Genomic DNA, 25845 nt, shown 5'->3' with positions numbered 1-25845 from the left:
AGAGAGTCCAGCGGAGGGCAACGAAAATGATCAGGGGGCTGGGGCACATGACTTACGAGGAGAGGCTGAGGGAACTGGGCTTATTTAGTCTGCAGAAGAGAAGAGTGAGGGGGGATTTGATAGCAGCCTTCAACTACCTGAAGGGAGGATCCAAAGAGGATGGAGCTCGGCTGTTCTCAGTGGTGGCAGATGACAGAACAAGGAGTAATGGTCTCAAGTTGCAGTGGGGGAGGTTTAGGTTGGATATTAGGAGGGTGGTGAAGCACTGGAATGGGTTACCTAGGGAGGTGGTGGAATCTCCTTCCTTAGAGGTTTTTAAGGTCCGGCTTGACAAAGCCCTGGCTGGGATGATTTAGTTGGGGATTGGTCCTGCTTTGAGCAGGGGGTTGGACTAGGTGACCTCCTGAGGTCCCTTCCAACCCTGATAGTCTATGATTCTATGAAAGGTTGCTCCCACCTGGTGGCCACTGCTCCTCAGCCCAGCGTACAGGGAGCCAGTGTTTGCCTGCAGGATCCGCCAGCACATTTGGCGCGGTCTCAGCAGAGCGGCCGTGGTGTGAATGACACAGAGGGGCTCTCGCTCCCAGAAAGGATCTGTTGAAGGTGAGGATTGAGGCACATGAACCGGGTTTCGGCCAGCCCTGGACTGGGTGAAAAAAAAGGCCATCAGACACCAAACCGGGCCAATGCAGCACCTTTGCCCAGGCAGAAATACTCCGGCAATCATTGGGTTAACCTCCCGCCCTCAGCACACACACTCCTGCCTGTGACAAAGGCCTTCCTCCGCCACTGCAGTGTGGCACTGGCAATCTCACGTGTGTGCATTTGTCTGAACGGCCCCCAAGTGTTCAGAGAGACGCCTCCTGCAGGCTGTGTATTTATCTGGCCCCTGTTATGGGGGTACGACAGCACCTCACAACCATGAACCTATCTGCCCCCTGGGGAGAAAATGCTGCCGTGCGTCTCTCACAGAGGGGCGACTGAGGCACAACGAGACTTGTGGGTGGGCTACACAGCAATCGGGCGATATGATTGCAGCCTGGAGATCAAAGCGAGCTCAGCTATCAATAGCCGTGAAGCCCGGGTGGCATCCACTCGAGTACGTACCCACGGTCCTGGGCAGGTGGGGCTAGCCCGCTGCCGCATCTTCATTGCGATTGTTACTCACTGCTGTCCTTCGGGCTCCCTCCTATTGCTACTCGTCCGATCAAAGCTAGCTCGGGGATGGCTACACGCGCTGCAATCCCATGGGCCATAGACATCCCCGGGGGACTGGTCTGCACTCGAAAATGTGATCTGCCCAGCTGTGTTGCCCAAGGATGTGAAAAATCCACCCCCACCCCTAAGCGGCGTAGGTAAGCTGATCTAAGGCCCCGTGTAGACAGGGCTAGAAGTCTTCTGTCGACCCAACTACTGCTTCTCGGGACGGTGGATTTGCTACCTAAGTGGGAGAACCCCACTACTCTGAAGCTCTCCAGCGGTGCAGCTGCGTGGCATTAGTGTTTCAAATGTAGCCAACTTATTAACCAGTTTCTTTCCACTCTAATAAGGAATTTCTCTCCCAGTGGTCAGTCCTGCCAGCACTTGTATAGTCCAGAGAGCTGGGATCCACTTCTCATGGAACACTCGTGCTGGCAGAGTATCGCCTCCGCCATGGATAACATCTTGTGCCCTGGCTTCTTCTCTCATGCAATCCCAGACCTCGTCTTATTCCGTAATCAGGGCGTTTCGTTACCTTCAGCGCAGCCCTGGGGGTCCCCTATTCAGAGTCTTTTCTTGGGTCCTTTTGTCTTTGGCTACAGGTACACTGAAATTGCTCCCATGGCACGGCTGCAGCCTGCACCGCTCTAGTGCTTCAGTGTAAACACTCCCTCCAGCGACAGAGAGGTTCTCCCATCGCCGCAGTTAATCCATCTCCTCTAGATTGATGGACGAATTCTGTCTCTGACCTAGCACTGTCTATACCGGGGGTTAGGTTGGCTTAACTATGCTCAGGGCTGTGGATTTTTCACACCCCTGAGCACTGCAACTGCCTCATTCTACCTTTCGTAGTGCAGACCTGACCTTTTTAAATGCTCAGGCCGGCATCTGGTTCAGACTGCGAACACAGGGCTGGGGCGAAAGATGTTGATTGTTCTCGCTCGTGATTGAGTTAGCTGAGACCTCCGGTGACGTGCTTCATCGCCAACAATTTTGGACCATAATATTCTCCATATCTCTTAAAATATGCCCTGTATTTCCCAAATCTCACAATACCCATCATGATCAGCTAGTCCTTAGCTTTCAGCAAAGGCCACACACAGCCCCGACTGTGATGAAGTATCGAGATGCTAGTCCAGAGGTGGGCAAACTACGGCCCACGGGCCACATCCAGCCCATGGGCCCGTCCTGCCCGTCCCCCGAGCTCCTGGCCCAGAAGGCTTGCCCCTGGCCCCTCCCCTCCAGCCTCAGCTCGCTTGCTCCGCCGCCGCCGCAATGCTCTGGGCGGTGGGCTGTGAGCTCCTGGGGCAGCGCAGCTGCAGAGCCCGGCCTGACCCGGTGCTCTGCGCTGCGCGGTGGCGGCGGCGGCGGCAGTGTGGCCGGGCTCCAGCGCCGCCAGCCACTGGTGCTCCAGGCTGAAAGGCTGAGCATAGTCGGAACTTGAAGAGACACTGTCAAAATAACAACCACACATTACAAAGGGAAGTCCCTTGCCTGTGCTGCTAACAGGATTATTCAATAATTATTCAAATGGAAGGGAGATGAATAAACTAGCCCTCCTCTCACTGGGGTGACGATTTGTTTCCTTATGACTAATTTATTATTCTTATTAGAGGTGGTCAAAATGGTTCAAGTTTTGATTTCATTTATTTCTTTTGGAGAAATTTTTCAGCAGGGAAGTCAAATTTCAACCAGGAAAACCCCAGCACCCTGAAAAATTTCTATGAAAAACGTTCTCAAGATCTTTCCATTTTCTCAAATTTGAGGGGGAGGGGAGGAGTAAATATGTTTTGAGATTTTTTGCTGTTGTTTTCTCCCAGCTAGATCTGATGATACTGGTTGTTACTAATCCTCATTGCTCAGTAGCAAAACTAGACTGGTGTTAAGGGTCCCGTGCAGAGATTGCCTTGGGTGGCAGCCTCCTTCCTTTCTGTTTCACTGACGGGGGCAGGAGCGTGTTATGAATAATCCCCAGCTCGTACATCGTGTTTTTCATCCGTAGACTCAAAGAGTTTTACAAAGGGGGGAAATCCGTATCATTCTCCACATTTTACAGGTGGGGAAATTGAGGCACGGGTGGGTGAAATGACTTGTCCAAGATCACTAGAACCCAGGGGTCCTGAGGCCCTTTCCTGCGCTCTGACCACTAGGAAACACTACCTGATAATTAATAGATCAAGCTCTTACCTATGCAGATCCAGCTATACGTACCCATGCAAAATTTCCCCATGGAAGTCAATGGGGTTGTCAGGCTGCCCTGCAGTAACTCAAAAGCATGAGTCCCAACCTGTGGGCAGCGTGTTAGGAACCAGGGCACAAACCCCACATCAGTGGTGAGTTCTATACTTAGATTTCACCAACCAGTTATCGAGTGTAAACCCCTCAGGCGCTGTAGCAGCGTTAACTTGGAGTGTCCCTTTGGGTACTCCAGTCTGTCCTGCCACCCAGGTGAGTTCCAGTCTTAAGTTTCAAAAGGTAATAGAAGCATCTATGATAAGCAAGTTCTATGTGTCCTTTAGGGCTAACCCAGGCCAAGCACTGGGGTTCTCTTGCTTATGCTTAGGAAACCTTGCTCCTCCGAGTCCAAGCACCATAGAGAGACAGTGCCTTCTTCTTAAGGGTTTTTATTCGCTTCCCCCCATGTGCTCTGAGCTGCAAACTCAGCTGAAGGGAGGAATTCACTTGCAAGACTCACTTCATGGGCAGGGGAGAGTAAACAACAAAGTATTTTGTCCTCTTTAATGTTCTACACTAGTCCATCTGCTGTGCTGGACCTTCCGTGTCAGGCAGGCCAGAACATCTGCTGGAGACCACACGAGTTAACGTCTCTCTCCTGTCTGGTGTTTTACACAGTTACAGACGCTCACAGTGCAAATGCTCAAATGTTCCCTTACAATACGGGACACAGATGTGATGTGTGAGATTAACGCCGGCAGCAACTCACCAGCATTCCATAAAGTCTAAACACCAAACACATTCTTAGCATCCGAATCCCTTCTTTCACAATACTAACCCAGGTGAGCCAGACCGATTCCAGCTCTGTGTTTGCCGGTGTTTAGTGGAGACACGGGGACCCTGGCATGCGTTGGCCCCTGGTCTGCCAGCATCACAGGGGTGTTTTGCCTAAGGTCCCAGTCCGACAATGTTCCCAGTTATGCTATTCTAAAGTTAGTCACATGGGTAATGTGTTTGCAGGACTGAGTCCTCAGTCAGCACCGTAAGAGAGAGGGCCCTTTGTTATGCCATGCGAGCTGACCCTGCCAACATATCTGACCGAGCATAATGAGACACTCTCACTGGATCAACTCTGGGGGCAACTTAATATGGAGGCAGGAGATGCAGGTTCTGTTCCTGGTTTTGCCACTAACCTGCTGTGTGACTTCACTTCCCCTCTCTCTCCTCTCCTGTCCCTTGCCTGTTTTGATGGTAAGGCAGAGATTGTCACTTACTGTGTGTGTACAGCGCCCTGCACTCAGCTCCAGTGTAGATAGCTGCTGCTATCATACAAATGATAACCAGCAATACTACCCAGGGCAGTCAGAGGTCGGGCCCCTCGTTTGCCTGACTGTAAACTACCAAGATCCATGTGGATGGTGATAAAAGACACTGACAAATAAAATAGGCCATAAATAATAATAACAATATCATAAAAATTTCAAATATATTGAAAACCGGCCCCCTCTCTAAATATTGAATTGCTCTATTATTTACACAGTTGCTGATTTTCTGTAAATATTTAATGCAGAATAGATTTCTTTTAAAGCACAAATCTGAACAAATTCCACATTTAAAAATCCATTGCACAGCACAACATAACTTATGGCCCGATCCTGCCAGCCTTGCCCACACAAGTCATTCTGCGGCCGTCACCCGGGGCCTAGTCCACAGCCCTTTGGGATACACCTACCCTGCCTCTGGGCGTGAGCCGCCCGGCCCAGGTCCGCAGACTTGTGCCAGCAGGACTCACGCTGACAGAGGTGGATCAGGCTGCAGCTTGGGGTCTCAAGGCTGGGGGGCGGTTGAGAGCCTGAGACGCAACATCAAAGCAATGTCTACACGGCTATTTTTAGCCTGCTAGCACAAACCTGTGGACCTGGGCTGGGAGGCTCATTCCCAGAGGCAGTGTCGACATACCCTTAAAGTTAATGGAAAGACTCCAATTGACTTCACTGGGTTTTGGATCAGGCCCTAAGCACTCAGATGCTATGGCAATGGGTGCTGTTATAAGAAGATTAGATAGATAGATAGATAGATAGATAGATAGATAGATAGATAGATAGAGGGGGTGGATGGGGATAGATAGATAGATAGATAGATAGATAGATAGATAGATAGATAGATAGATAGATAGATAGAGGGGGTGGATGGGGATAGATAGATAGATAGATAGATAGATAGATAGATAGATAGATGGGGTGGATGGGGATAGATAGATAGATAGATAGATAGATAGATAGATAGATAGATAGATAGATAGATAGATGGGGTGGATGGGGATAGATAGATAGATAGATAGATAGATAGATAGATAGATAGATAGATAGATAGATAGGGTGGATGGGGATAGATAGATAGATAGGGTGGATGGGGATAGATAGATAGATAGATAGATAGATAGATAGATAGATAGATAGATAGATAGATAGATGGGGTGGATGGGGATAGATAGATAGATAGATAGATAGATAGATAGATAGATAGATAGATAGATAGATAGATAGATAGGGTGGATGGGGATAGATAGATAGATAGATAGATAGATAGATAGATAGATAGATAGATAGATAGATAGATAGGGTGGATGGGGATAGATAGATAGATAGATAGATAGATAGATAGATAGATAGATAGATAGATAGATAGATAGAGGGGGTGGATGGGGATAGATAGATAGATAGATAGATAGATAGATAGATAGATAGATAGATAGATAGATAGATAGATAGATAGATAGAGGGGGTGGATGGGGATAGATAGATAGATAGATAGATAGATAGATAGATAGATAGATAGATAGAGGGGGTGGATGGGGATAGATAGATAGATAGATAGATAGATAGATAGATAGATAGATAGAGGGGGTGGATGGGGATAGATAGATAGATAGATAGATAGATAGATAGATAGATAGATAGATAGATAGATAGAGGGGGTGGATGGGGATAGATAGATAGATAGATAGATAGATAGATAGATAGATAGATAGATAGATAGATAGAGGGGGTGGATGGGGATAGATAGATTAGCCTGAGTTAAGTAATGCCATTTGAGACCCCTGTGCCCCTGCAGAGCCCCATTCACATCAGGGATCCACCCAGATGGAACAACTTGTAAGACAAGGGCCTACGTCAATTCAGTTCCACTCATGCTGTCCAGACATCAACATATATATTAGCATCTATCGTCCCATGCAATATCTTTTATATTTTATTTCCTGCGTTTTTTGCATTGCTCTGTGGACATGCCCAAAAAGAAAATCCACTGCCGTATGAACCCCATTTAATTCCGTTTAGAATCATAACGCACAATATGGTAATTGATCCATCTAACACGTGCTAAATGTGACCATTCACACCACTAGCAGCTGGAAAATACATTCCCACATAGGCTAAAGCTCCGCACACACAAACACCCCCTGCCAGGGCCGAGTTCTTCTGAAAACTCTCCTGTGCCATGACGACTATAAAAAACTTGACAGTGGTTAAGCCGCTGATGGGCTCAGACCACAGCCTATCACGCTGAGCAATGTTGTCTCACTGTTTCCTTGAGCTTCCCCATCTGCCTGTATCCCTCTGGTGTCTCTTGTCTTATACTGAGATTGGAAGCTCACTGGGGCAGGGACCATCTTTTTGTTCTCTGTTTGCACAGCCCCTAGCACAACAAGGTCCTGCTCCATGACCGGAGCGTCTAGCTGCTACTGCAATAAAACAAAAGAAGAATTATTAATAATTAAGGCTGCGAATCATTCACAAAGGTCACAGCTTCTGTGACTTTCAGTGACCTCCATGAATTCCAGACCCCAGGACCCCCCCGGCAGCTGGGGAAGCCCTGGGGCAAGCCACACCGGCAGCTGCTCTGACAGCCCCAAGCAGCTGGTCCCTGGTGCTGCCCTGGAGCAGTTGGCCGGGACCAGCGGTGGTGGTTGTGGGGCCCCAGGCCACCCCCCACCCAGATAAGCAGCAGCGGGACCCCGGGCTGCCTCACGCCTGGACTGGGGGCAGTGGCAGGGCCCCAAGCCACCCACCAGCAGTGGCGGGGGGGTCCCGGGCCACATACACCCCACAGTGGCAGGGGGCCCTGGGCCAGCCCTCCCAGCAGGGGGCCCCGGGTCACACACACACCCCAGCGGCAGGGGGGCCCCTGGCTGCCCCGCCAAGTTCCCCAGCAGAAGCGTCGCCCCGTGCTGCCCCCCCCCCCAGCAACAGTCTTCAGGAGCACCCCCCTCCCAGCAGGTAAGATTTAGTCACAGATATTTTTAGTACACGTCATGGACAGGTCACGAGGCCGTGACTTTTTGTTTATTGCCCGTGACCTGTCCATGACGTGTACTAAAAATACCCGTGACTAAAACTTCGCCTTATTAATAATAATAACTCAATCCTGGAACGCTGCCTCCGCCAAACAATTGCTATTCATGTGCATTATACCCAGCGTATATTACTGTGTGTGGCAGGAGAGGGTACATGAGCGAAAGGAACAGTGATCACTCTAATAAAATAATATAATCATTTAATTTATAATAATTATTTCCTAGCAGTGTGACCTTCCCACCCTGTGCACCCAAAACAGCCATTGACACCTTAACAGATCACTCTCGTTATAGTGTGTAGGTAACACCCATTGTTTCATGTTCTCTGTGTATATATATCTTCCTATTGTATTTTCCATTGCAGGCATCCGATGAAGTGGGTTTTAGCCCACGAAAGCTTATGCTCCAATAAATGTGTTAGTCTCTAAGGTGCTACAAGTACTCCTGTTCTTTTTGCTGATACAGACTAAGAACCCTGACACTACAGTTGGGCCCTAAGCAACGAACTCAGGGCAGGCCACCAGGTCAACACCAGCAGACGAGTGAAACCTCTGTGGTGACCCGTTGGTTTCATGACCCGCACTGCAGCACATTTAGCCTAGCCGGCACCACCATCGGCTTTGTCTACACGTAGAAGTTGCACGCGTTTAACTTAAATCGGTTTTAAAATCTATACGGTTTAACGGCTGCTTTAGCTAAATCAATTCAAAAGCCAATTTAACTGAAATCGGGTTTTGACAAGGAGCATGTAGACGAGGCCTTAGTGGTAGCTTCTAGCCCAGGGGTTCTCAAACTGGGGGGTCAGGACCCCTCAGGGGGTCACAAGGTTATTACATGGGGGGGTCGCAAGCTGTCAGCCTCCACCCCAAACCCCGCTTTGCCTCCAGCATTTAGAATGGTGTTAAATATATTTAAAAGTGTTTTTAATTTATTAGGGAGGCCGCACTCAGAGGTTTGCTATGTGAAAGGGGTCACCGGGACAAAAGTTTGAGAACTATTGTTCTAGCCCTTTTTGCTTTCCTTGCTGTGGAGTGGAGGGTGAGTTAGGACTTGCAAATAAGTTATTCCACAACAGCCTTCCCAGAATAGCTGCACCAGGAAACGCACATAGGTTTAGCCAGATCCTTGATCTCCTACTTTACCTACCTCCGGCTCCACCAGCTACACTGGGGTGGATGGAGTCGACCCTAGGACAAAGGCTGAGGGGTACAGCGAGGTAGCTAAACTCAGTGTATTTTCTTGGCGTAGACAAAGCCATGGGGAAGAAGCATGTAGCTGAGAGGGGGAGTCAGACGAAGCCGGTCTCTTAGTTACACTGGTGATGGCTATTAGACAATATCCCAAGCTAACACGCCGAGTCCTTCTTGCCAGAGCCATCTGCGTCCTGCTGCGGGGGCAGGAGACAAACGGCCCGAAAGGAGGAAACGAAGATTAAAGGGAGCGAGCGCCAGGCTCGTGGCCATATGCATCTCGCTGTCGAGAGGTTTGTTAGCGCTAAAGAGGCCCTTTTATCCCTTTCCAAGGTGTCGTAATGTATCCCCTGCCGCCTTTCATCTCTGCTGGGCTGATTGATACTCAGAGCCCTAATGAGCGTGACGGGAAAAGTGGTTTGGGCTGGGGGAGGGGGAGTTTGAGAGAGACCCCACTCCAAAGGTTTCAAAACACTTTCTGTGATGCAGCTAATGAGAGGATCAAGGCAGCGAGAGAGGCGAGCGTGCAGGAGGGGAAGGGAGGGAAAGGAGGAGAGAGGGAAAGGAAAAGTGAGGGGGGGGAGAGGAAGGAGAAAGTAGTAGATGAGGTGCAAGATTGGGAGCGCGGGGGCTAAGAAAATACTGGGGATGGGGCAGAGTAGATCTGATGAGCTCCAAATGGCAGCTGCTAGTGTATGGGTTGCCCCTTTCCGACTTCTGTCCCTCTCTTCATACCATGAACCTCACTTACCAAGATGCATGGAGGTTGCTGACACAGGACTCCTATTGCTGGGGCACTCACCCAGGTGCATGCAGGTCAGGGCATGTCCCCCTTGCCTACGGCGGTATCCCTCGCTCTTTTCCGAGGCCTGCCAGCATTACCTAGCACCAGGGGCAGAGCGCCCAAGCTGACTCAAAGGGGAAAGAACCAATCAAGTCTCCCATCTGACGGGGGGGATAGCTCAGGGGTTTGAGCATTACCCTGCTAAACCCAGGGTTGTGAGTTCAATCCTTGAGGGGGCCATTTAGGGATCTAGAGCAAAAATCCACCTGGGGATTGGTCCTGTTTTGAGCAGGGGGTTGGACGAGATGACCTCCTGAGGTCCCTTCGAACCCTGATATGCTATGATCTGCATGCTGCTCTAGGCTCACCCTGCTTTGCTGGAGCAACGAACACCACGCTGCAAAGACCAGTGCAGCTAAAAGCCTTTACTGGCTTGTGAGGCACAGGAGGGTCAAGACTCAATGATCTGCTGGTTTGGCCTTAAACTCTCTGGAACATACAGAACGGAGTCTAGGAATCGAGGGTGGGATTTGCAAAAAGCACCTGAGAGGCCTGGGATACCCACTGATTTTGTACTGGCATAACTATGCCAGTAAGTGCTGTGTAGTGATATAGTCCAAGCGTGGCTGCAGGCTTACTGGTATGGAGGTGCCTTAGGCCTGTTTGGCTTATTCCCCTTGCCCTACAGGACTCAGTGACACTGGCAGAAGCCCCTCTATACTGGTATGGCTGTGCCCAGACCAGGGAAAGTCATAGAGCTTTCACTGCACCAGTACAGTTAGAGGGGTGCCATTTTGCTGCCCAGAGCGAGCCCGTGCCATTGGCTTTCAGTGGGATTTGTGCTCCTAAGTCATTTAGATGTGTTCAAACATCACTTGCATCCTCCCCAAGGGTAAGGGGGTGCTAATGAGACCATCTTTTTGTTCCGTGTGTGCACAGCATCTAGTACAATGGGTCCACAGCTAGGACTCCTGGGGGCTACAGAAAAAAATAAAAATAATAATAATTAATCGTCATAACTGCATGACGAGCCCAGAGACTGACATTTTGGAAGGGGAGAGGCACCCAGCCCCATGCAGAAGAGACGCGTGGAGAGACAACCCAACACGCTTGACATTGCAGAGTCAAGCCACGGCCTGCGTCTGTATAGCCCCGGCACAATGGGCCCGTTCTCAGATGGGGCCTGTAGGCCCCGTACTAATAAATACACAAACACCAGTGCGAGAGGCAGACAGGCAGAAGGAGCAGACATGGGAAATGACTGCCTAGGAGGGAGTACTGCGGAAAGGGATCTGGGGGGTCATAGTGGGTCACAAGCTGAGTATGAGTCAACAGTGTAACACTGTTGCAAAAAAAGCAAACATCATTCTGGGATGTATTAGCACGAGTGTTGTAAGCAAGACACGAGAAGTAATTCTTCTGCTCTACTCTGCGCTGATTAGGCCTCAACTGGAGTATTGTGTCCAGTTCTGGGCGCCACAGTTCAGGAAGGATGTGGACCAATTGGAGAGAGTGCAGAGAAGAGCAACAAAAATGATGAAAGGTCTAGAAAACATGACCTATGAGGGAAGATTGAAAAAATTGGGCTTGTTTAGTCTGGAGAAGAGAAGACTGAGAGGGGACATGAGAACTGTTTTCAAGTATGTAAAAGGTTGTTATGAAGAGGAGGAAGAAAATTTGTTTTTCTTAACCTCTGAGGATAGGACAAGAAGCAATGGGCTGAAATTGCAGCAAGGGTGGTTTAGGTTGGACATTAGGAAAAACTTCCTAACTGTCAGGGTGGTTAAGCACTGGAATAAATTGCCTAGGGAGGTTGTGGAGTCTCCGCCATTGGAGATTTTTAAAAGCAGGTTGGACAAACACCTGTCAGGTATAATCTAGATAATACTTAGTCCTCCCTTGAGTGCAGGGGACTGAACTAGATGACCTCTCGAGGTCCCTTCCAATCCTATGATTCTATGCCTGGCTCTGACAAGTGGACTCTTTGAATTAAAAAAAAAAAAACATTTGAAATGAGGCGGGGGATGGGGTTGGGGGAAAAACTCTGCGTCTCTCGCTCTCTCTTTCAAAGCATGAAGACGTCACCCCAGAGCTAAAAGGGTCAGTGTGGAGAGAGAACGCCGGCACTCCTGCTGCCGTCTTCCCAGCTGCATTAGCAGCTAATGTGCGTCCCTCGCAGCACCCATCTCTGCAGACGAGCTATTCAGTGCTCCATTTGGGGAAGCGACACGGAAGGGGATGGGGGGCACAAGTGGGACAGGGTGGGGGAGTGAGGTTTGGAGAGATGGGCCAGGAGGGATGATCCGGAGCCTCGCGGTTCTCTTCCACCAGGGTGTCTAATGGGGCCTCATTCCCCTCTCAGTTACACTGGTGTAAATCAGGAGTAACGCCAGAGGGGCCATGCTGGCGTTGGTGAGAGGGGGAGCAGGCCCTGAAGCCCAAATTCAGTCCTTGGTACAACCCCCTGCTGACTTTAGTGGGGGAGGGCTGGGCTCAGCGCTTGGTGGTTCATTTTCTGGCCTAGATGCTAAGCGGGTTCCTAACCCCATCCCCCTGCTCTGCAAGAGGCAGGGAGGAGAGAAGCAGGGAGAGGGAGTGAGCTGTTACTTGGGAAGATCAGACATTTAGGGCAATCAATAGGCATCGCCCTGACCCAGGGTGCTGACCCACCTCATCCTCCTTTTCCTCCCCTCTTTCACAGCACCAGCCACCCCGGTCCAAAAATCCATATTCCTCTCAAATCTCAGGAGAAGAGCACTTACAGGGCACTCCTGATCGCTATCAACCGCCCCCCCCCTTTTTTATCTCCCTCCTCCTGGCTTTTCCTCCCACTGTTGATCCATTCCCATTTACACAGCCAAGGTCAGCTCGATGGCAGCAGAAGCACCTAATCAGCTACGCGCCAGAAGCACGCCGTTCGATGCGTCGCCAAAGGGTAAGGCGCAATGGGGCTGGAGGGCACCGGAGAGATCGTCGCCCGCCGGGGCGTGGGGAACCCCGCTGCTCTTCCAGGCCTGTGCCCGAGACAGGATCGGGCCCAGGGTTGCGGGATTCCTGATTTTCAAAGCAGGCCTCCTTTATTTGTGAGTACCATGATGATGCACCCACAGTGTGTTCCATGCTTGTTCCTGGCCAGTGGGATGGGACCATTGGTCCAGCCTCCATCAGCTGGTAGCTGGTGCCTATGAGAAAAGCTGGGCAAAAAGAAAGGGCCACCCCATAATGCACCTGGGGCGTGATTCTGCTCAGCACCTCTAGGAGGTGCAGTGCACCCAGCCACGGCCCGTTCAGATGTTTGGGATTCTGAACCATGCAGCTGCCTGGAGTTACCTGGGCAGCCAGAAGCCCCAATGCAGTGTCCTGACACCCTCCCGCCCAGGGGATCTAGGGTGGGGGGTACAGAGCCAGCTTCACACACTGCTGGGGGTTTTCTCTGGGCTGAGGGGCTGTACAGAGGTGCTGTGCTGGAGGGCCATGGTACCTGAAACCAACTCCCAAGGTGTCCTCTCCCTGCCTCCTGTCACTCCGGGGATGGATTTTTCAGGGACTGTCTCTGCTTTGGTCGATCTACATCCCAGCCAGGGAATCGCAGCGACTCCTTCCCAGCCCTGGCAGGGTTTGCCTCAATGCCTGGGATTTCCTAGGCTTTGCTTTTCACGTCCCTATGCCCCAGGGATGCAATCCTCATGGCCACGAAGGCTTGTGCCCTGGCTGCTCATCGTGCTGCCGGTTTAGCTGGCCGTTGGGGCCACATCTGACTCCCTGGAGGGCCGCTACAGCTCATCCGTCTCGCCAATGAGGGACTCAGCTGTGTATCTTTAAGCTCAGGATTGCATGGCCTCACAGAACAGTCACCCCCACTCTCCCTGACACAGTAACCCACAGGCCTAGAGAGCCAGAGACGTGCGGTGAATCCTACATGCTATCTGCCTTAGCTACCTGGCTCCCCACTCCCATAAGAGCCGAGCACCTCCTAATCTTTAATGCATTTATTCTCACCGCTATCGGGGAGGACGGTGCTCAGAGCTTTGTGTTCCAGATGGCACAGAAGGGCTAAGGGACTTGCCCAAGGTCAGACAGGGATCCTGTGGCAGAGCAGGGAGTGGGAACCCAGGTCTTCCCTATGATAGATGAGTGCCCCAACCACTGAACAGGCCTTTCCCCAATTGCAGGCAAGGCCTTTCTGTACCTCCTAGGCACCGAGGGTTTGCAGCCAGGCAGCAAAGACCCAGCACCCTCCAGGAACAGTGCCCAGCGCTCTGGGTCCGGGTCCCCAGGCATGCCAGTCGCCTGCACCAGGGGACATATCCGGGCTGACTGAGTCCTTAGCACCCACTGACTTCACTGACTCAGTCACATCACGAGAAAATCCACGTTTCCCCCCTTCAGTCGCAAACATTCCAGCTTGGCAAATGGACAGTGCCTGGGGTTAAAGTCGGTCAGCTCCCCCCAGGGGCCTTCCACCTCCCTCTGAATCAGGCCACCCCAGGGAGCTCTCTTGAGCCATTCATTGCTGAGCTGTGGTGCCCACGCCGTGTCCATCACCAATTCACTGAGAAGCCCTGGCCAACGCTCCTGGGTTGCTGATGCCTCAGGAGCCTGCTGGATTCTCCTGAGATCCCGGCTCTGCTCCAGGGGCCACAGTCCCGCTCATTAGAACATATATAACAGCAGCATCCGGAGACCCAGACCATGGTCCAGGCCTCATTGGGCCCGGACAGTTTCCAAGCCGGACAAAGGGGAAATGACTTGCTCAAGCTCACCCAACCGCACAGGTAAGACGAGAACCACGAGCCCATAACCCACGTGAGCACGTGGCCTGAAGCAGTCCCAGAAAGAGAACCGCCTCTGCTTCCTCTCTGCATGGTGCAGGATGTGGCTTTCTCCAGCACTAGACCTATACTTGGCATCTGGACTAAGCCAGCTTTGGTGACTGAGGGCCATGCGAACGACAACCCCTCGTCTCTCTGTCGCTATCGCTCCTCGGGCTGGGACCCCATTAGGTCTTGAGTTGGGTTGTTGCTTTCAAGGGAGACTTGGAAAGATCGCCCGGGTGGTGCACGGAGCGCTGGTGAATCTGTCGGCAATGCTGCTATTCCCTCCGAGCACTGGCGCAGAGTTTTGTTTTCGCCGGTGGGTGCTCACTCCTCTCCACCCCCGCGCCCCTGCGTGAGCAGGGCCTCGGGGGGAAGAGGCCAGGTGGGGGCGGGGCCTCAGGGCAGAGCAGTGGCAGGGCCTTGAGGTGGGGGGGTGGCCTTGAGGCAGAGCAGGGGGCAGGGCCATAGGGGCCCACAAAAGATTAATCCGCCCCTGCGGGTGCTGAGCTCCCCCTCTTTTTTTCAGCAGGTGCTTGAGTCCCAGAGCACCCATGGAGTCAGCGCCTATGCCTCTGAGTTAGTCCAAAACCAGCATCCCAGCATGGAGTCAGGGACCCTGTGCTGAGATGCTGCCTTTTGCATGCAACCTAAACCCAAGGGCCTGACTAGCTGTGGTGATTAAAGTTCCCATTTGCACTTTGAATAAGAACAGGGCATCGTAGCAAGATTCCCACCTGGCTCTTTCTAGCCTGCCTATCTAAGTTCCCTCAGCAGTTTCAACTGGAGATGATTTCCCCTGTTCATTCCCTACCCTGCAGTGTTGCTGTGGGCAGTTAAACAGCCCGCTGCGCTCCTCCCCAGAAGTGAGTGCATTTCGGTGGCACGTGTAGTTAGTCAAGCGCTTCAGGTCGGAAAGGTGCTGTGCCGTGTGAGCCTTTTGTCTTTTCCTCTTTCCATCTCGCTCTATTCCTCGCCCCATCTGGCGGTCTCGGCTTCCCCACACCCACACTCGCTTTTGAACATGCTCACCTGTTTCTATTTTCAGGTATAATGGGCCATTGAGAAATGGGCCTCTTGCCTATACTGCTCTTGACAAACCGACCTTATCAGGGTTCCTGTCTCTTAGCTCCAGCCCATTTGTTTTCTTTAATGCCGGGCTCAGTCTGGAGATGAGATTCCCTAAGCAAGACACACACAAAACCCAACAAAATTGAAGCTTCTCCAGAAATCCCTGAAAGAGGCTGGTGATAAAGAAGCTTTTCTATCTTTCCGATCACAGTGGCACTTAATTAGCCCTCACGCCAGAGAGACAAATGACGCACAGATTCCTCTAACAAAAGTCAAGTGCTTTGCAACCAGGCACCAACTCCACTGCTGGCCTCAGAGCTGCACCTACATATGCCAACAATGGGTTTGGCTCAGGTCCTCAGACGTTGGCTTCATCACTTGGAACCTCACTCACGTCCTCCCCTCCAAACACTGAAAGCCGGGGAGAAGTTCTAGAATTTTTGCTGCACTTTCCCAAACGTGACCCTCGCGGCACCCCGGTGAGTATCCTCCTTGCCATTTCACAGATGGGGAAACGGAGGCAGAGACATGGAGTGACTTGCACAAGGGCACAGAAGAAACTGGTGTTAGCACCAGGGTTAGAACTGAAGAGCATCTTGCTTAGGGCGACCAGACAACAAATGTGAAAAATCAGGATGGGTGTGTGTGTGTGGGGGGGAGGGGTAATAGGAGCCTATATAAGAAAAAGACCCAAAAATCAGGACATTTGGCCCCCCTAATCTTGCTGCCAGGCCTGTGTGCAGATGGCTCGGTCTCTCCACTCTGTGTAAGTGTGTACAGATAGGAGTGGGAGCCGCACCCCTCCCGTGTTGATCATGCTACAGGCCGCCAGACTCATTACACTGATGCCCTAAAACCAAGATTCATAGACTATCAGGGTTAGAAGGGACCTCAGGAGGTCATCTAGTCCCACCCCTTGCTCAAAGCAGGACTAATCCCCAGACAGATTTTTACCCCAGTTCCCTAAGTGGCCCCCTCAAGGATTGAACTCACAACCCTGGATTTAGCAGGCCAATGCTCAAATCAGTGAGCTCTCCCTGGGAAATCTGCAGTTCCCAGAGTCCCACTAATCTCTCCCTTCTTCTTGTCACCCAGGGCTAAGGCTGTTCAATAGGGAATAATCCCTGAGGTTCCCAGCAGCCTCATCTCCCATGCCAAATAAATCACATCCCAAGGGCAATGTGGTCCTTCTCCCTCTAAACCAACTCAGGGCTCATGGAAAGGAGGCTCACCAGAGCCGGTTTCCAGCTAGGTGTCTGTGGGACCCTCCCTAGCTCAGAGACAGATCCATAGGGACCAGGTTCAACCCTGGCATAAGTCGGATACACCCGTGGCTCAAGTCCCTGGCACTGCACTGGGGCTGAATAAAATTGACAGGACACATATTAAACAGCTTAAAACCTGGCTAACTGATGGGTCTCCAGGCCCCGCGACGGGGGGTAGGGAGAGAAGGGGGCAATTGCCCAGGGTCCCAGGTGATTGAAAAGGGCCGGGGAGCCCTGGGCCCTTTTAAATCACCCGGGCGGGCCACAGGGCAGGGCTCCTAGGTGAGCGCGGGGTGGTACCGGTGAAGGCAGCCAGGCAGCATGTGGAAGCCCTGGCCCTGCCGGAAGAGGCTGCCCAACAGCGCAACTGGCAGCAGCTCCCTCGGCACCAGCCAGCGCAGGCGCCGCACTGCCCAAATGTCAGGCAGACGGCATCCGTGGGGGCTGGGGGCCCATTCACTGTTCTGGGCCCGGAATTGCTGTCGGCAGCCTGTAGGTGTTCAAATGTAACTGTAACTGGGAAACCATATTCAAGTGGGTGTGTTTCTAGTGGGGTCCCGGAAGGATCGCTTCTTGGCCCCTAAACTATTGTCAAAGTCAGACTCAGGACTCACAATTTGTCAGACCACTCTGTTTATTAGCAAAGCGCTCTGCTAATACACCCAGATAATGGGAGCACCATGCAAGACTCAAACTATCTTATTTATACAAATAAAAGGGCACAAACTTAACAAGATGACAAAAGGAAGCAGAACTGATAAGTTTACCTGGGGCTAAGCATACATATCTTATTTCCTTACTAACTATTACCGATCTCCTGTTAATGTCCCACCATTAGCTTAAGTGGACCCATTGTTTCATACCTTAATGTTTCTCTTCCTGACCACTGTATTTCAACATTCCTTATTCCTGCTTAAAGGAACATACAGCATTTCTTTAATCCATTCTAGTTTAACAATATAATTCATTCTACTTTCACACTATCAAACGTGTTTATCCGTGACCTGGAAGAAAAGATAAAAGCATCACTGATAAAGTTTGCAGATGACACAAAAATTGGCGGAGTGGTAAATAATGAAGAGGACAGGTCATTAATACAGAGTGATCTGGATCGCTTGATAAGCTGGGTGCAAGCAAACAATAGGCATTTGAATATGGGTAAATGTAGGCCGTACTTTTAGGATGGGGGATCTCTCCTGGGAAGCAGTGACTCTAAAAGAGATGTGGGGGTCGTTGTGGATAATCAGCTGAACATGAGCTCCCAGGGTGAGGCCATGGCCAAAAGGGCTAATGTGATCCTGGGATGCATAAACAGGGGAATCTCAAGTAGGTTATTTTATCTCTGTATCTGGCACTGGTGCGACCACTGCTGGAATAGTGTGTCTAGTTGTGGTGCATACAATTCAAGAAGGATTGGCGAGGGTTCAAAGAAGAGCCACGAGACTGATGCCTTAGAATCATAGAATCATAGAAAATCAGAGTTGGAAGGGACCTCAAGAGGTCATCTAGTCCAACCCCCTGCTCAAAGCAGGACCAATTCCCAGCTAAATCATCCCAGCCAGGGCTTTGTCAAGCCGGGCCTTATAGTGAGAGACTCAAGGAGCTCAATCCATCTAGCTTAACAAAGAGAAGTTAAGGGGTGACTTGATCACAGTTCAAAAGTACCTATAAGTTCCCTTATTTGGGGAACAAATATTTGATAATGGGTTCTTCAGCCTACAGGTCTAACACAATCCAGTGCCTGGAAGTTGAAGCTAGACAAACTCAGAGTGGAAATAAGGCGTAAATTTTGAACAGAGAGTAATTAACCAATGGAACAATTTACCAAGGGTTGTGATGGATTCTCCACCACTGGCAATTTTAAAATCAAGATGGGATTTTTTTCCCAAAAGCTCTGCTCTAGGAATAATGTCTCTGCCCTGTGCTATACAGGAGGTCAGACCAGATGATCACAAATCGTCTCTTTTGGCCTTGGAATCTAGGAATTTGACCCTAGGCGACACCAGAGATCAGAACTGAGCTCCCAGCATGTAGAATAACAAGCATTACAGCGGTGTTCTTCTGGACCCAGCCTATGAACCCACCATGCTCTTGACAGTCAACATCTCCCATGGCTTTGCATCCACGCTGGCATCACCAGAGGAGATTCCTCGGCCTTTGTTGCCAGTCTGTGCTACTGCTAAAGCTTCCCCTTCACCCCAGAGTTCTGCTTCAGCAGCTCCAGGGATTAAGAAATGACCCCAGGTGCTAGTGGTATCCCAGCCCAAATTGGGAGCTATCCAGCATCGATGGCTGTCCACTGTCAAACCAGTCAGGCCAGTTCCCAGCAGCCACATCCCAACAATCATTTATTAGTAGTAGCCCTCGACTGAGATTGATTGTGCCAGGAGCTGCATGCACAGGAAGACACGGTGCCAAAGGGCTTATGCTCTAAATAGACAAGAGGTGAGAGGAGAAGTGACTTGGCCAAGGTCACCTGGCAGCTTAGCTGCGATTAGAACTTACGTCTTCTGAGTCCTCCTCTGGTGCCTTTCCCACTAGACCACGTTGCCTCGGGAACACCTCTGCACCTGGGAGGAATTGGCCGTTTTGTCAAATGAGCCCACTCTACTCTGCCCCCTAGAGGGGGGGGTTCTCCAGGGCAGGATAGAGACAGCATGGGGGAAGCATGCCCTGCCACGCCATAGGACTCACAGGGCTGCCAGGCCAGTACCTCTCCTGAGAACAAAGGTCATGTGATGCCAGGAGAAACAGCCTGCCTCAGGGAAAACGTGGGCCCCCGAACTCGCAGCCCAGAAGGCTGCCTGCTCTGATGCTCCCTGACAAGCAGCCTGGCCAAGATTGTGCCCCGTTAGCTGTTTTCACCCCCTTTCCCACGAGGGGCATGGAGCTGCCTCCGCTCTGAATGAGGAGAGCTTTATTGATTTCCTCCTCTCGTTTGACAAAGGGAACGGGGGGTGGAGTATTATTAGCAGCTTCTCCCTTTCAGGGCCAGTCAGACAGTGCCTTTAAATAGATCGGAAGGAGTCCAAGCGCCTTGGGTTAATTGATTGGCCGAGTGGAGAGGAGCTCGTTCCCAGCTGCATATCGGAGATGCGCCAGAGAGCTGAGAGCGGCTATCTCCTTCCATCCATCACTTGTCCTTTGTCCCTTTGATTTCTTCATCGTCTCCTCTCCTTCCATCTCAGACTCTCCCTCTCACACTTTCTCCTTCCACTGGGGCCAGTTGCGCCCCCAGCTGCACTGCTGGCTCCAGAGGGAATGGTCCACACATGCATGTGAAAGCCGCACACAGTTCCCTTGGGTCTGCATCTAGAGTCTGCCATGGCCCCTCTATGCAGGTCCCTTACTGCCAAGGGCTTCTCCAGCTACCCGAGAATCATCCCAGCTGACAGGGAATCTCTGAGTGAATACATAGGGTGGTAGCTCAACACTGCCTCCTCCCAGTTCCTGTCGTAGGGGCGGGTCCAAGGGAAGGGGGAGTGGCCAGAGCATTTCTACACTCCAGCTATTCCCACCTGCCAGAATGACCCCGTGGGGCTATGAGCAGCTAGGCATAAAACTAGGAACCAGCCCCAGAGCCAGGGAGATGCAAAGGTAACATACAGCCACCTTTGCCCCCGACCCTGCCCCAAATACCACTTGGATGGGCCCAAGAATCAGGACCTTTGTAGCAGAAATGGGCTGGAGCCTGGCCTCCAGATGCAGACAACCCCAAATCTGGGTCTAAACTTCCCAGCGGGCCCTTTCCTCTCCAATGGGCTGAACTGAAGGACCCGACCCAAACATGCCCAGGCTTGGACGCGTTTGCATCTCAGTCTGAAATGTGCATCTTGGGCCTTTCTCCTCAGGCAGAACATCCTAGTGACTGATCCTCAGGGCTCTTTGTCACAGACAAGCATCCAGTCCTGCTCCGGGGCACTTAAGGAGGATCTGTTGGACATCAGCGAGGGGTGCACACCCCCAAGGGCAGACTGCGGCTGGCAGAGATTGCCTTGAGGGAGGATATTGCCTTGATCTACATGGGAAGTGGGTTCGGTTCAGAACCAAGCCACAACTTTCAGATCCAGAGGTGGGATTCTACCCTCTGCAGCCTCTAGATACCAGTGCAGCAGCCCCACAGATAGCAAGGAGGGGAGAATTTCCCTGCTGAAATCATGGAGAAAACCATCTGCGCCCTCCCTCTCCCAAATCTATGGGGCCTAGAACTGGCTGGGAAATGGAATTTGACTTTTCAATATATTTTTTTTTTTTTTTGCCCTGAATTGGGACAAAAAGTCAAACATTTTGAAATACGTTGCAGATAGATGTTTGGAAACATCAAAAGGCCTTTACTGAAAGGCAACATTTCAGTGATGTCAAAACATTAGAACACAATCTAATGGTCAAAACAAAACTCCATGAAACAAGAAAGTCAGCCCCAGCTCCTCCATTTTGATTTCAAATAGTTTCGGAACTATTCCGTTGGAAATCTCGTAGCAATCGACACGTTCCCGGAAGGCATTTTGATTTTGACAAAACAGCCTCTCCCAACAGGCAACTGTTCTGTCAACAATTTCTCGCCCATCTCTCCAACGCCCCTCTGGGAAGCCCAGCACGGAATCACACCCCGAATCCGACTCATTTTCCGAAGTTTTGTGGCCGATTCGGCTTGATGATCAACCCCCGTTCCTGAGCCCCCCAGCCAAGAGTTGAGTGCCGGCCCCTCCTGTCAATGTCAGTGGTAGTCAAGTGCCCTCAGCACTTCACGGCTTCTTGATCTCCCCAGTAAAGTTCAAGAGCGAACAGCCCGCTGGGCGTCTCTAGGTGAAGCTCCCGTGGAAGTGGCTACGTCCCTTATCCAACATCTAATTCACTGTTTGTGCTGTCAGAAGCCACACGCCAGAAGAAGCGTCTCATAGGATCAGGCCCTATATTAGTACCCAAGGTCTCTTTTTATATAGGGATGTTATTGTGTGCTACGAATGAAATTCATTTGAAAGGTTAAGACAAGAAGAATCTAGCACAGTGGTTCTCAACCTCTGGTCTGCTGACCCCCGCGGACTATGTCTAAGATTTCCAAAGGAGTCCGCACCTCCATTCGAAATTGTTTAGGGGTCCACAAATGAAAAAAGGTTGAGAACCACTGACCTAGTGGTTAGAGTTGGCAGGGAGGGGACTGGGAGTCAAGACGCCTAGGTTTGATTCCCATCCCTGCCCCTCACTTGCAAGTCATGTAGCTGTTCTGTGCCTCAATTTCCCCATCTGTACCTACACCACACTCGGGTGGTTTTTATTCCATTCCTCATTTATTCTCCAATAGTGACTAGGCAGGAGGGGCTGGGCACCGCACAAAAGTATCATAAATGGCATGTCCTGCCCCCAAAGAGACAAGGCATTGTCTACACAGCAAGATTTTTCTGTATAACCTAAGGAGTGAATTTACACTGATACCTGTAGCAGACCCTTGTATTCTGATATAATAAGTGGTCTTTTTTTCCACTTCATCCTATGTCTCTTGGAAAGGGCTTTCAGCTCAACTGAAAAAAGGCCCTCTTACACCAGAATAAGCGTGTCTACACTGGCAGTCACACCAGGAGAACTACTCGACCTGGGCGATTCCATTTTGCGGTGGATTTAGAAATATGGAAATCCAATTTCATTCTGGTTCGGAAACAGAACCAAAACTTTCAAAATTCTCCATGGAAGGTAAGCGAGAGGCAGGGGCTGGGAGTCAGGAGTCCTGGGTTCTATTCGTGGTGCTGGGAGGGACCATTGTTTGGTGGTTATCCCTAGAATGCCCAGCTCTGAGGCAGTCCTGGTGGCCACCCCAGAATCACGAGTCCTGAAAGTCCCATTCCCCAAAGGAATCACATGAGCCGACTTTCTTTGTCCTCTGGACAGTCAGGTTTGATGGACAGTTGAGATTTCCCACACTGCACCTCAAACCAATGGCTAGAGCAGCCACATTTTGGGGAGGGTGCTAGGAAGTCTGGGGTGCTGATGGTTGGACTCCGGCCCGTGTAATGCAGTGTAGACGCTGGAGCTCCAGGTTGGAATCCAGGGGTCAATGATTCCTAGCCTGGGGTTACAAATGAGTGCAGATGCTCACGCCCTAAAACAACAAACCTGGGATCTGCTAACTCGAATTCTACTAGCCCTGGGCTTACACTGCAGAGCAGACAGTCCCTGGGCAGGTCATGCCCACAGAGCAGGTGCCAAGCAGAAACAGGGCAAAGAGCCAATACTAGAATGGGGTGAGGGGCCCATATGAAAAGGTGACTTTAAAAATCACCTGTCTCTAGGGTGACCAGACAGCAAGTGTGAAAAATCGGGACAGGGGGTGGAGGGTAACAGGAGCCTATATAAGAAAAAGCCCCAAAAATCGGGACTGTCCCTATAAAATCGGGACATCTGGTCACCCTACCTGTCTCCTTACTTTCCACGTCCCTAGATGGGGCACAATGTTGGTTGATTGTTGTGCTAGGAGAAATACTCAGTGTCTGAGTGTTGGGGCAGGGGGTGGAGTAGTTTGGGTGTGTCAGTTATATACGCACGTGTGTGTGTGTGTGTGTGTGTGTGCGCGTGATGTAATTTGTGTGTACTTCTCTGTGTGATAGACACATCTGTGATTTGTGTGTGGCGTGTGAGACAGGTATTGGATTTTTGTGTGTCTGTGTGTGTGTACCTCTCTGTGTGATCTGTGACATGTGTATCTGTGTGTGCGTGTGCACCTGTTGTGGAAGGTGGGGAGGGCGTGATATCTGTGCTTTTGTTTTGTGCCTGGCTGTGAGATCAGGGATGTCTGTGCGTGGACGTCCCTTAAGCCCTAGGCAATGTATTGCTGTGACCGTACCTCCCATAAGACTTTATAGAAATACGCTTAGAATGTGTTTTATGCTACATATGCCATGTAACATGTCTCTGTAAAGGTTGTGATCTACTGTATGTATTCATCCTATTTGCATGCATATATCATTTTTGTATTCGAAGTTATGAATGTTGGCTGTGTACTGGCTTGGTTTCTAAATAACCTTAGTAGAGCATTTGGTCAGTTCCTGGAGAAAGGAATGTTGAAATTAAGGACCTAATCAAGAAACACTCAAAGGACAATGGATCTTGGAATGCTCCAATCCACATAAGAAGTCTACTTGAGGATGTTCAAGGTAGCATGTAAACAATGGATGCTACCTGTAAAAAACTGTGAGTCATGCATGGACATGTGACTTGCCCAGGTGACTCCAAAACTCCATCTTGGAGCTGGACTTTGCATAGGAGTGAGGAGGGGGTTCTCCACCCACAAGAGAAAAAGTCTATTTAAACCCCTGGGAGACTGCTCCATTTTGTCTTCAGCTGGCTAAAGAGAGAGCCTCTCCACCCCCCAGGATATAGGATGACCAGACATCCCGATAAAATCGGGACAGTCCCGATATCAAGCAGTTTGTCCCGCATCCCGACTGAAGCACAGTCAAGATGCCATTTGTCCCGATATTTTGTTTCGGGCATTTTTTTTTTCCTTTTTCTTGTTGCTTAGGCAGCGGTGACAGGCAGGGGGAGCGCCTTTTCAATTGTTACACTCACCCGGCACGTCCAGGTCTCGGCAGCACTTCGGCGGCAGGTCCTTCAGTTGCCGATGGTCTTCGGCAGCATTTCGGCGGCGAGTACTTTGGCGGCAAGGTTTATTACCTGCCGCCGAAATGCCACCGAAGACCGTCAGCGACTGAAGGACCCTCCGCCGAAATGCCGCCAAAGACTCGGACGGATGAGTGTAACAATTGAAAAGGCGCTCCCCCTGCAGCGGTCCCGATATTTTGGAATTCTCATCTGGTCACCCTACTAGGATACTTGAAAGAAATTGGAACAAAGGACAGTAACTGCAAGGGGTGTGAGTGATTGCTGGACCCAGGCTAAAAGGAGGTTAGTCTGAAAAGGGAGCATTCTGGAACTGGTGAGGATCTTATCTGTATTCAGTTTGATTAGACCTAGATTTGCGCATTTTATTTTATTTTGCTTGGTGACTTACTTTGTTCTGTCTGTTACTACTTGGAACCATTTAAATCCTACTTTCTGTATTTAATAAAATCACTTTTTACTTATTCATTAACTCAGAGTATGTATTAATACCTGGGGGAGCAAACAGCTGTGCATCTCTCTCTATCAGTGTTATAGAGTGCAAACAATTTATGAGTTTACCCTGCATAAACTTTATACAGGGTAAAATGGATTTATCTGGGTTTAGACCCCATTGGGAGTTGGGCATCTGAGTGTTAAAGACAGGAACACTTCTGTTAGCTGCTTTCAGGTAAACCTGCAGCTTTGGGGCAAGTAATTCAGTCCCTGGGTCTGCGTTGGAGCAAACGGGCCTGTCTGGCTCAGCAAGACAGGGTGCTGTGGTCCCAAGCTGGCAGGGAAAGCAGGGGTAGATCTTGGCACATCAGGTGGCAGCTCCCAAGTGGGGTTCTGTGATCTAAGCCGTCACAGTTGCTTCCAGCCCTGTTAGGTTTGTAGTGCGATTTCTGGGACAAGCAGCGCTGGAAGGGCAGTGGGACAGGCAGCTAAGTTAACTGGGGAGCGGAGCAGGGTTTGCAGAGGTGCAGGACTCTCTCTGAGTAAGCCATGCACTCCTTATCCCTTGGGCTCCCATACTTATCCCCGCCCTGCTCGGTTTTTAGCGGTAGCTTCATATCAGCATCCTCGCCGTACAGGCCTCTTTAACGCGCTTTGCAGGTGGAATGAATGTCTCCTTTTCTCTTTCATGGTGATGATCAAAGCTCTTTGGAGGAAAGCCCAAACAGGAGCTAAGAAATGCAAAGCAGCACTTGGGAGATGTGTCTGTGTGTGCCTACACATGTGTCTCTCCCTCTGCATACATGTATGTCCCAGTCTGTCTTCAGGGCATGGGTGTACACATGTTTGGGTGTGTCTCTTCTTGCACACAGGTGTGCGTATGAGGGTTTCTGCATGTGCATGTCTCTTTCCCTTAGAGCCCGGGTGTGTATCTGTGCCTATGCAT

Source organism: Chrysemys picta, chromosome 25 (assembly GCF_011386835.1).
Source record: "Chrysemys picta bellii isolate R12L10 chromosome 25, ASM1138683v2, whole genome shotgun sequence".
NCBI lineage: Eukaryota > Metazoa > Chordata > Testudines > Emydidae > Chrysemys > Chrysemys picta.
This window is presented reverse-complemented; position numbering follows the sequence as displayed.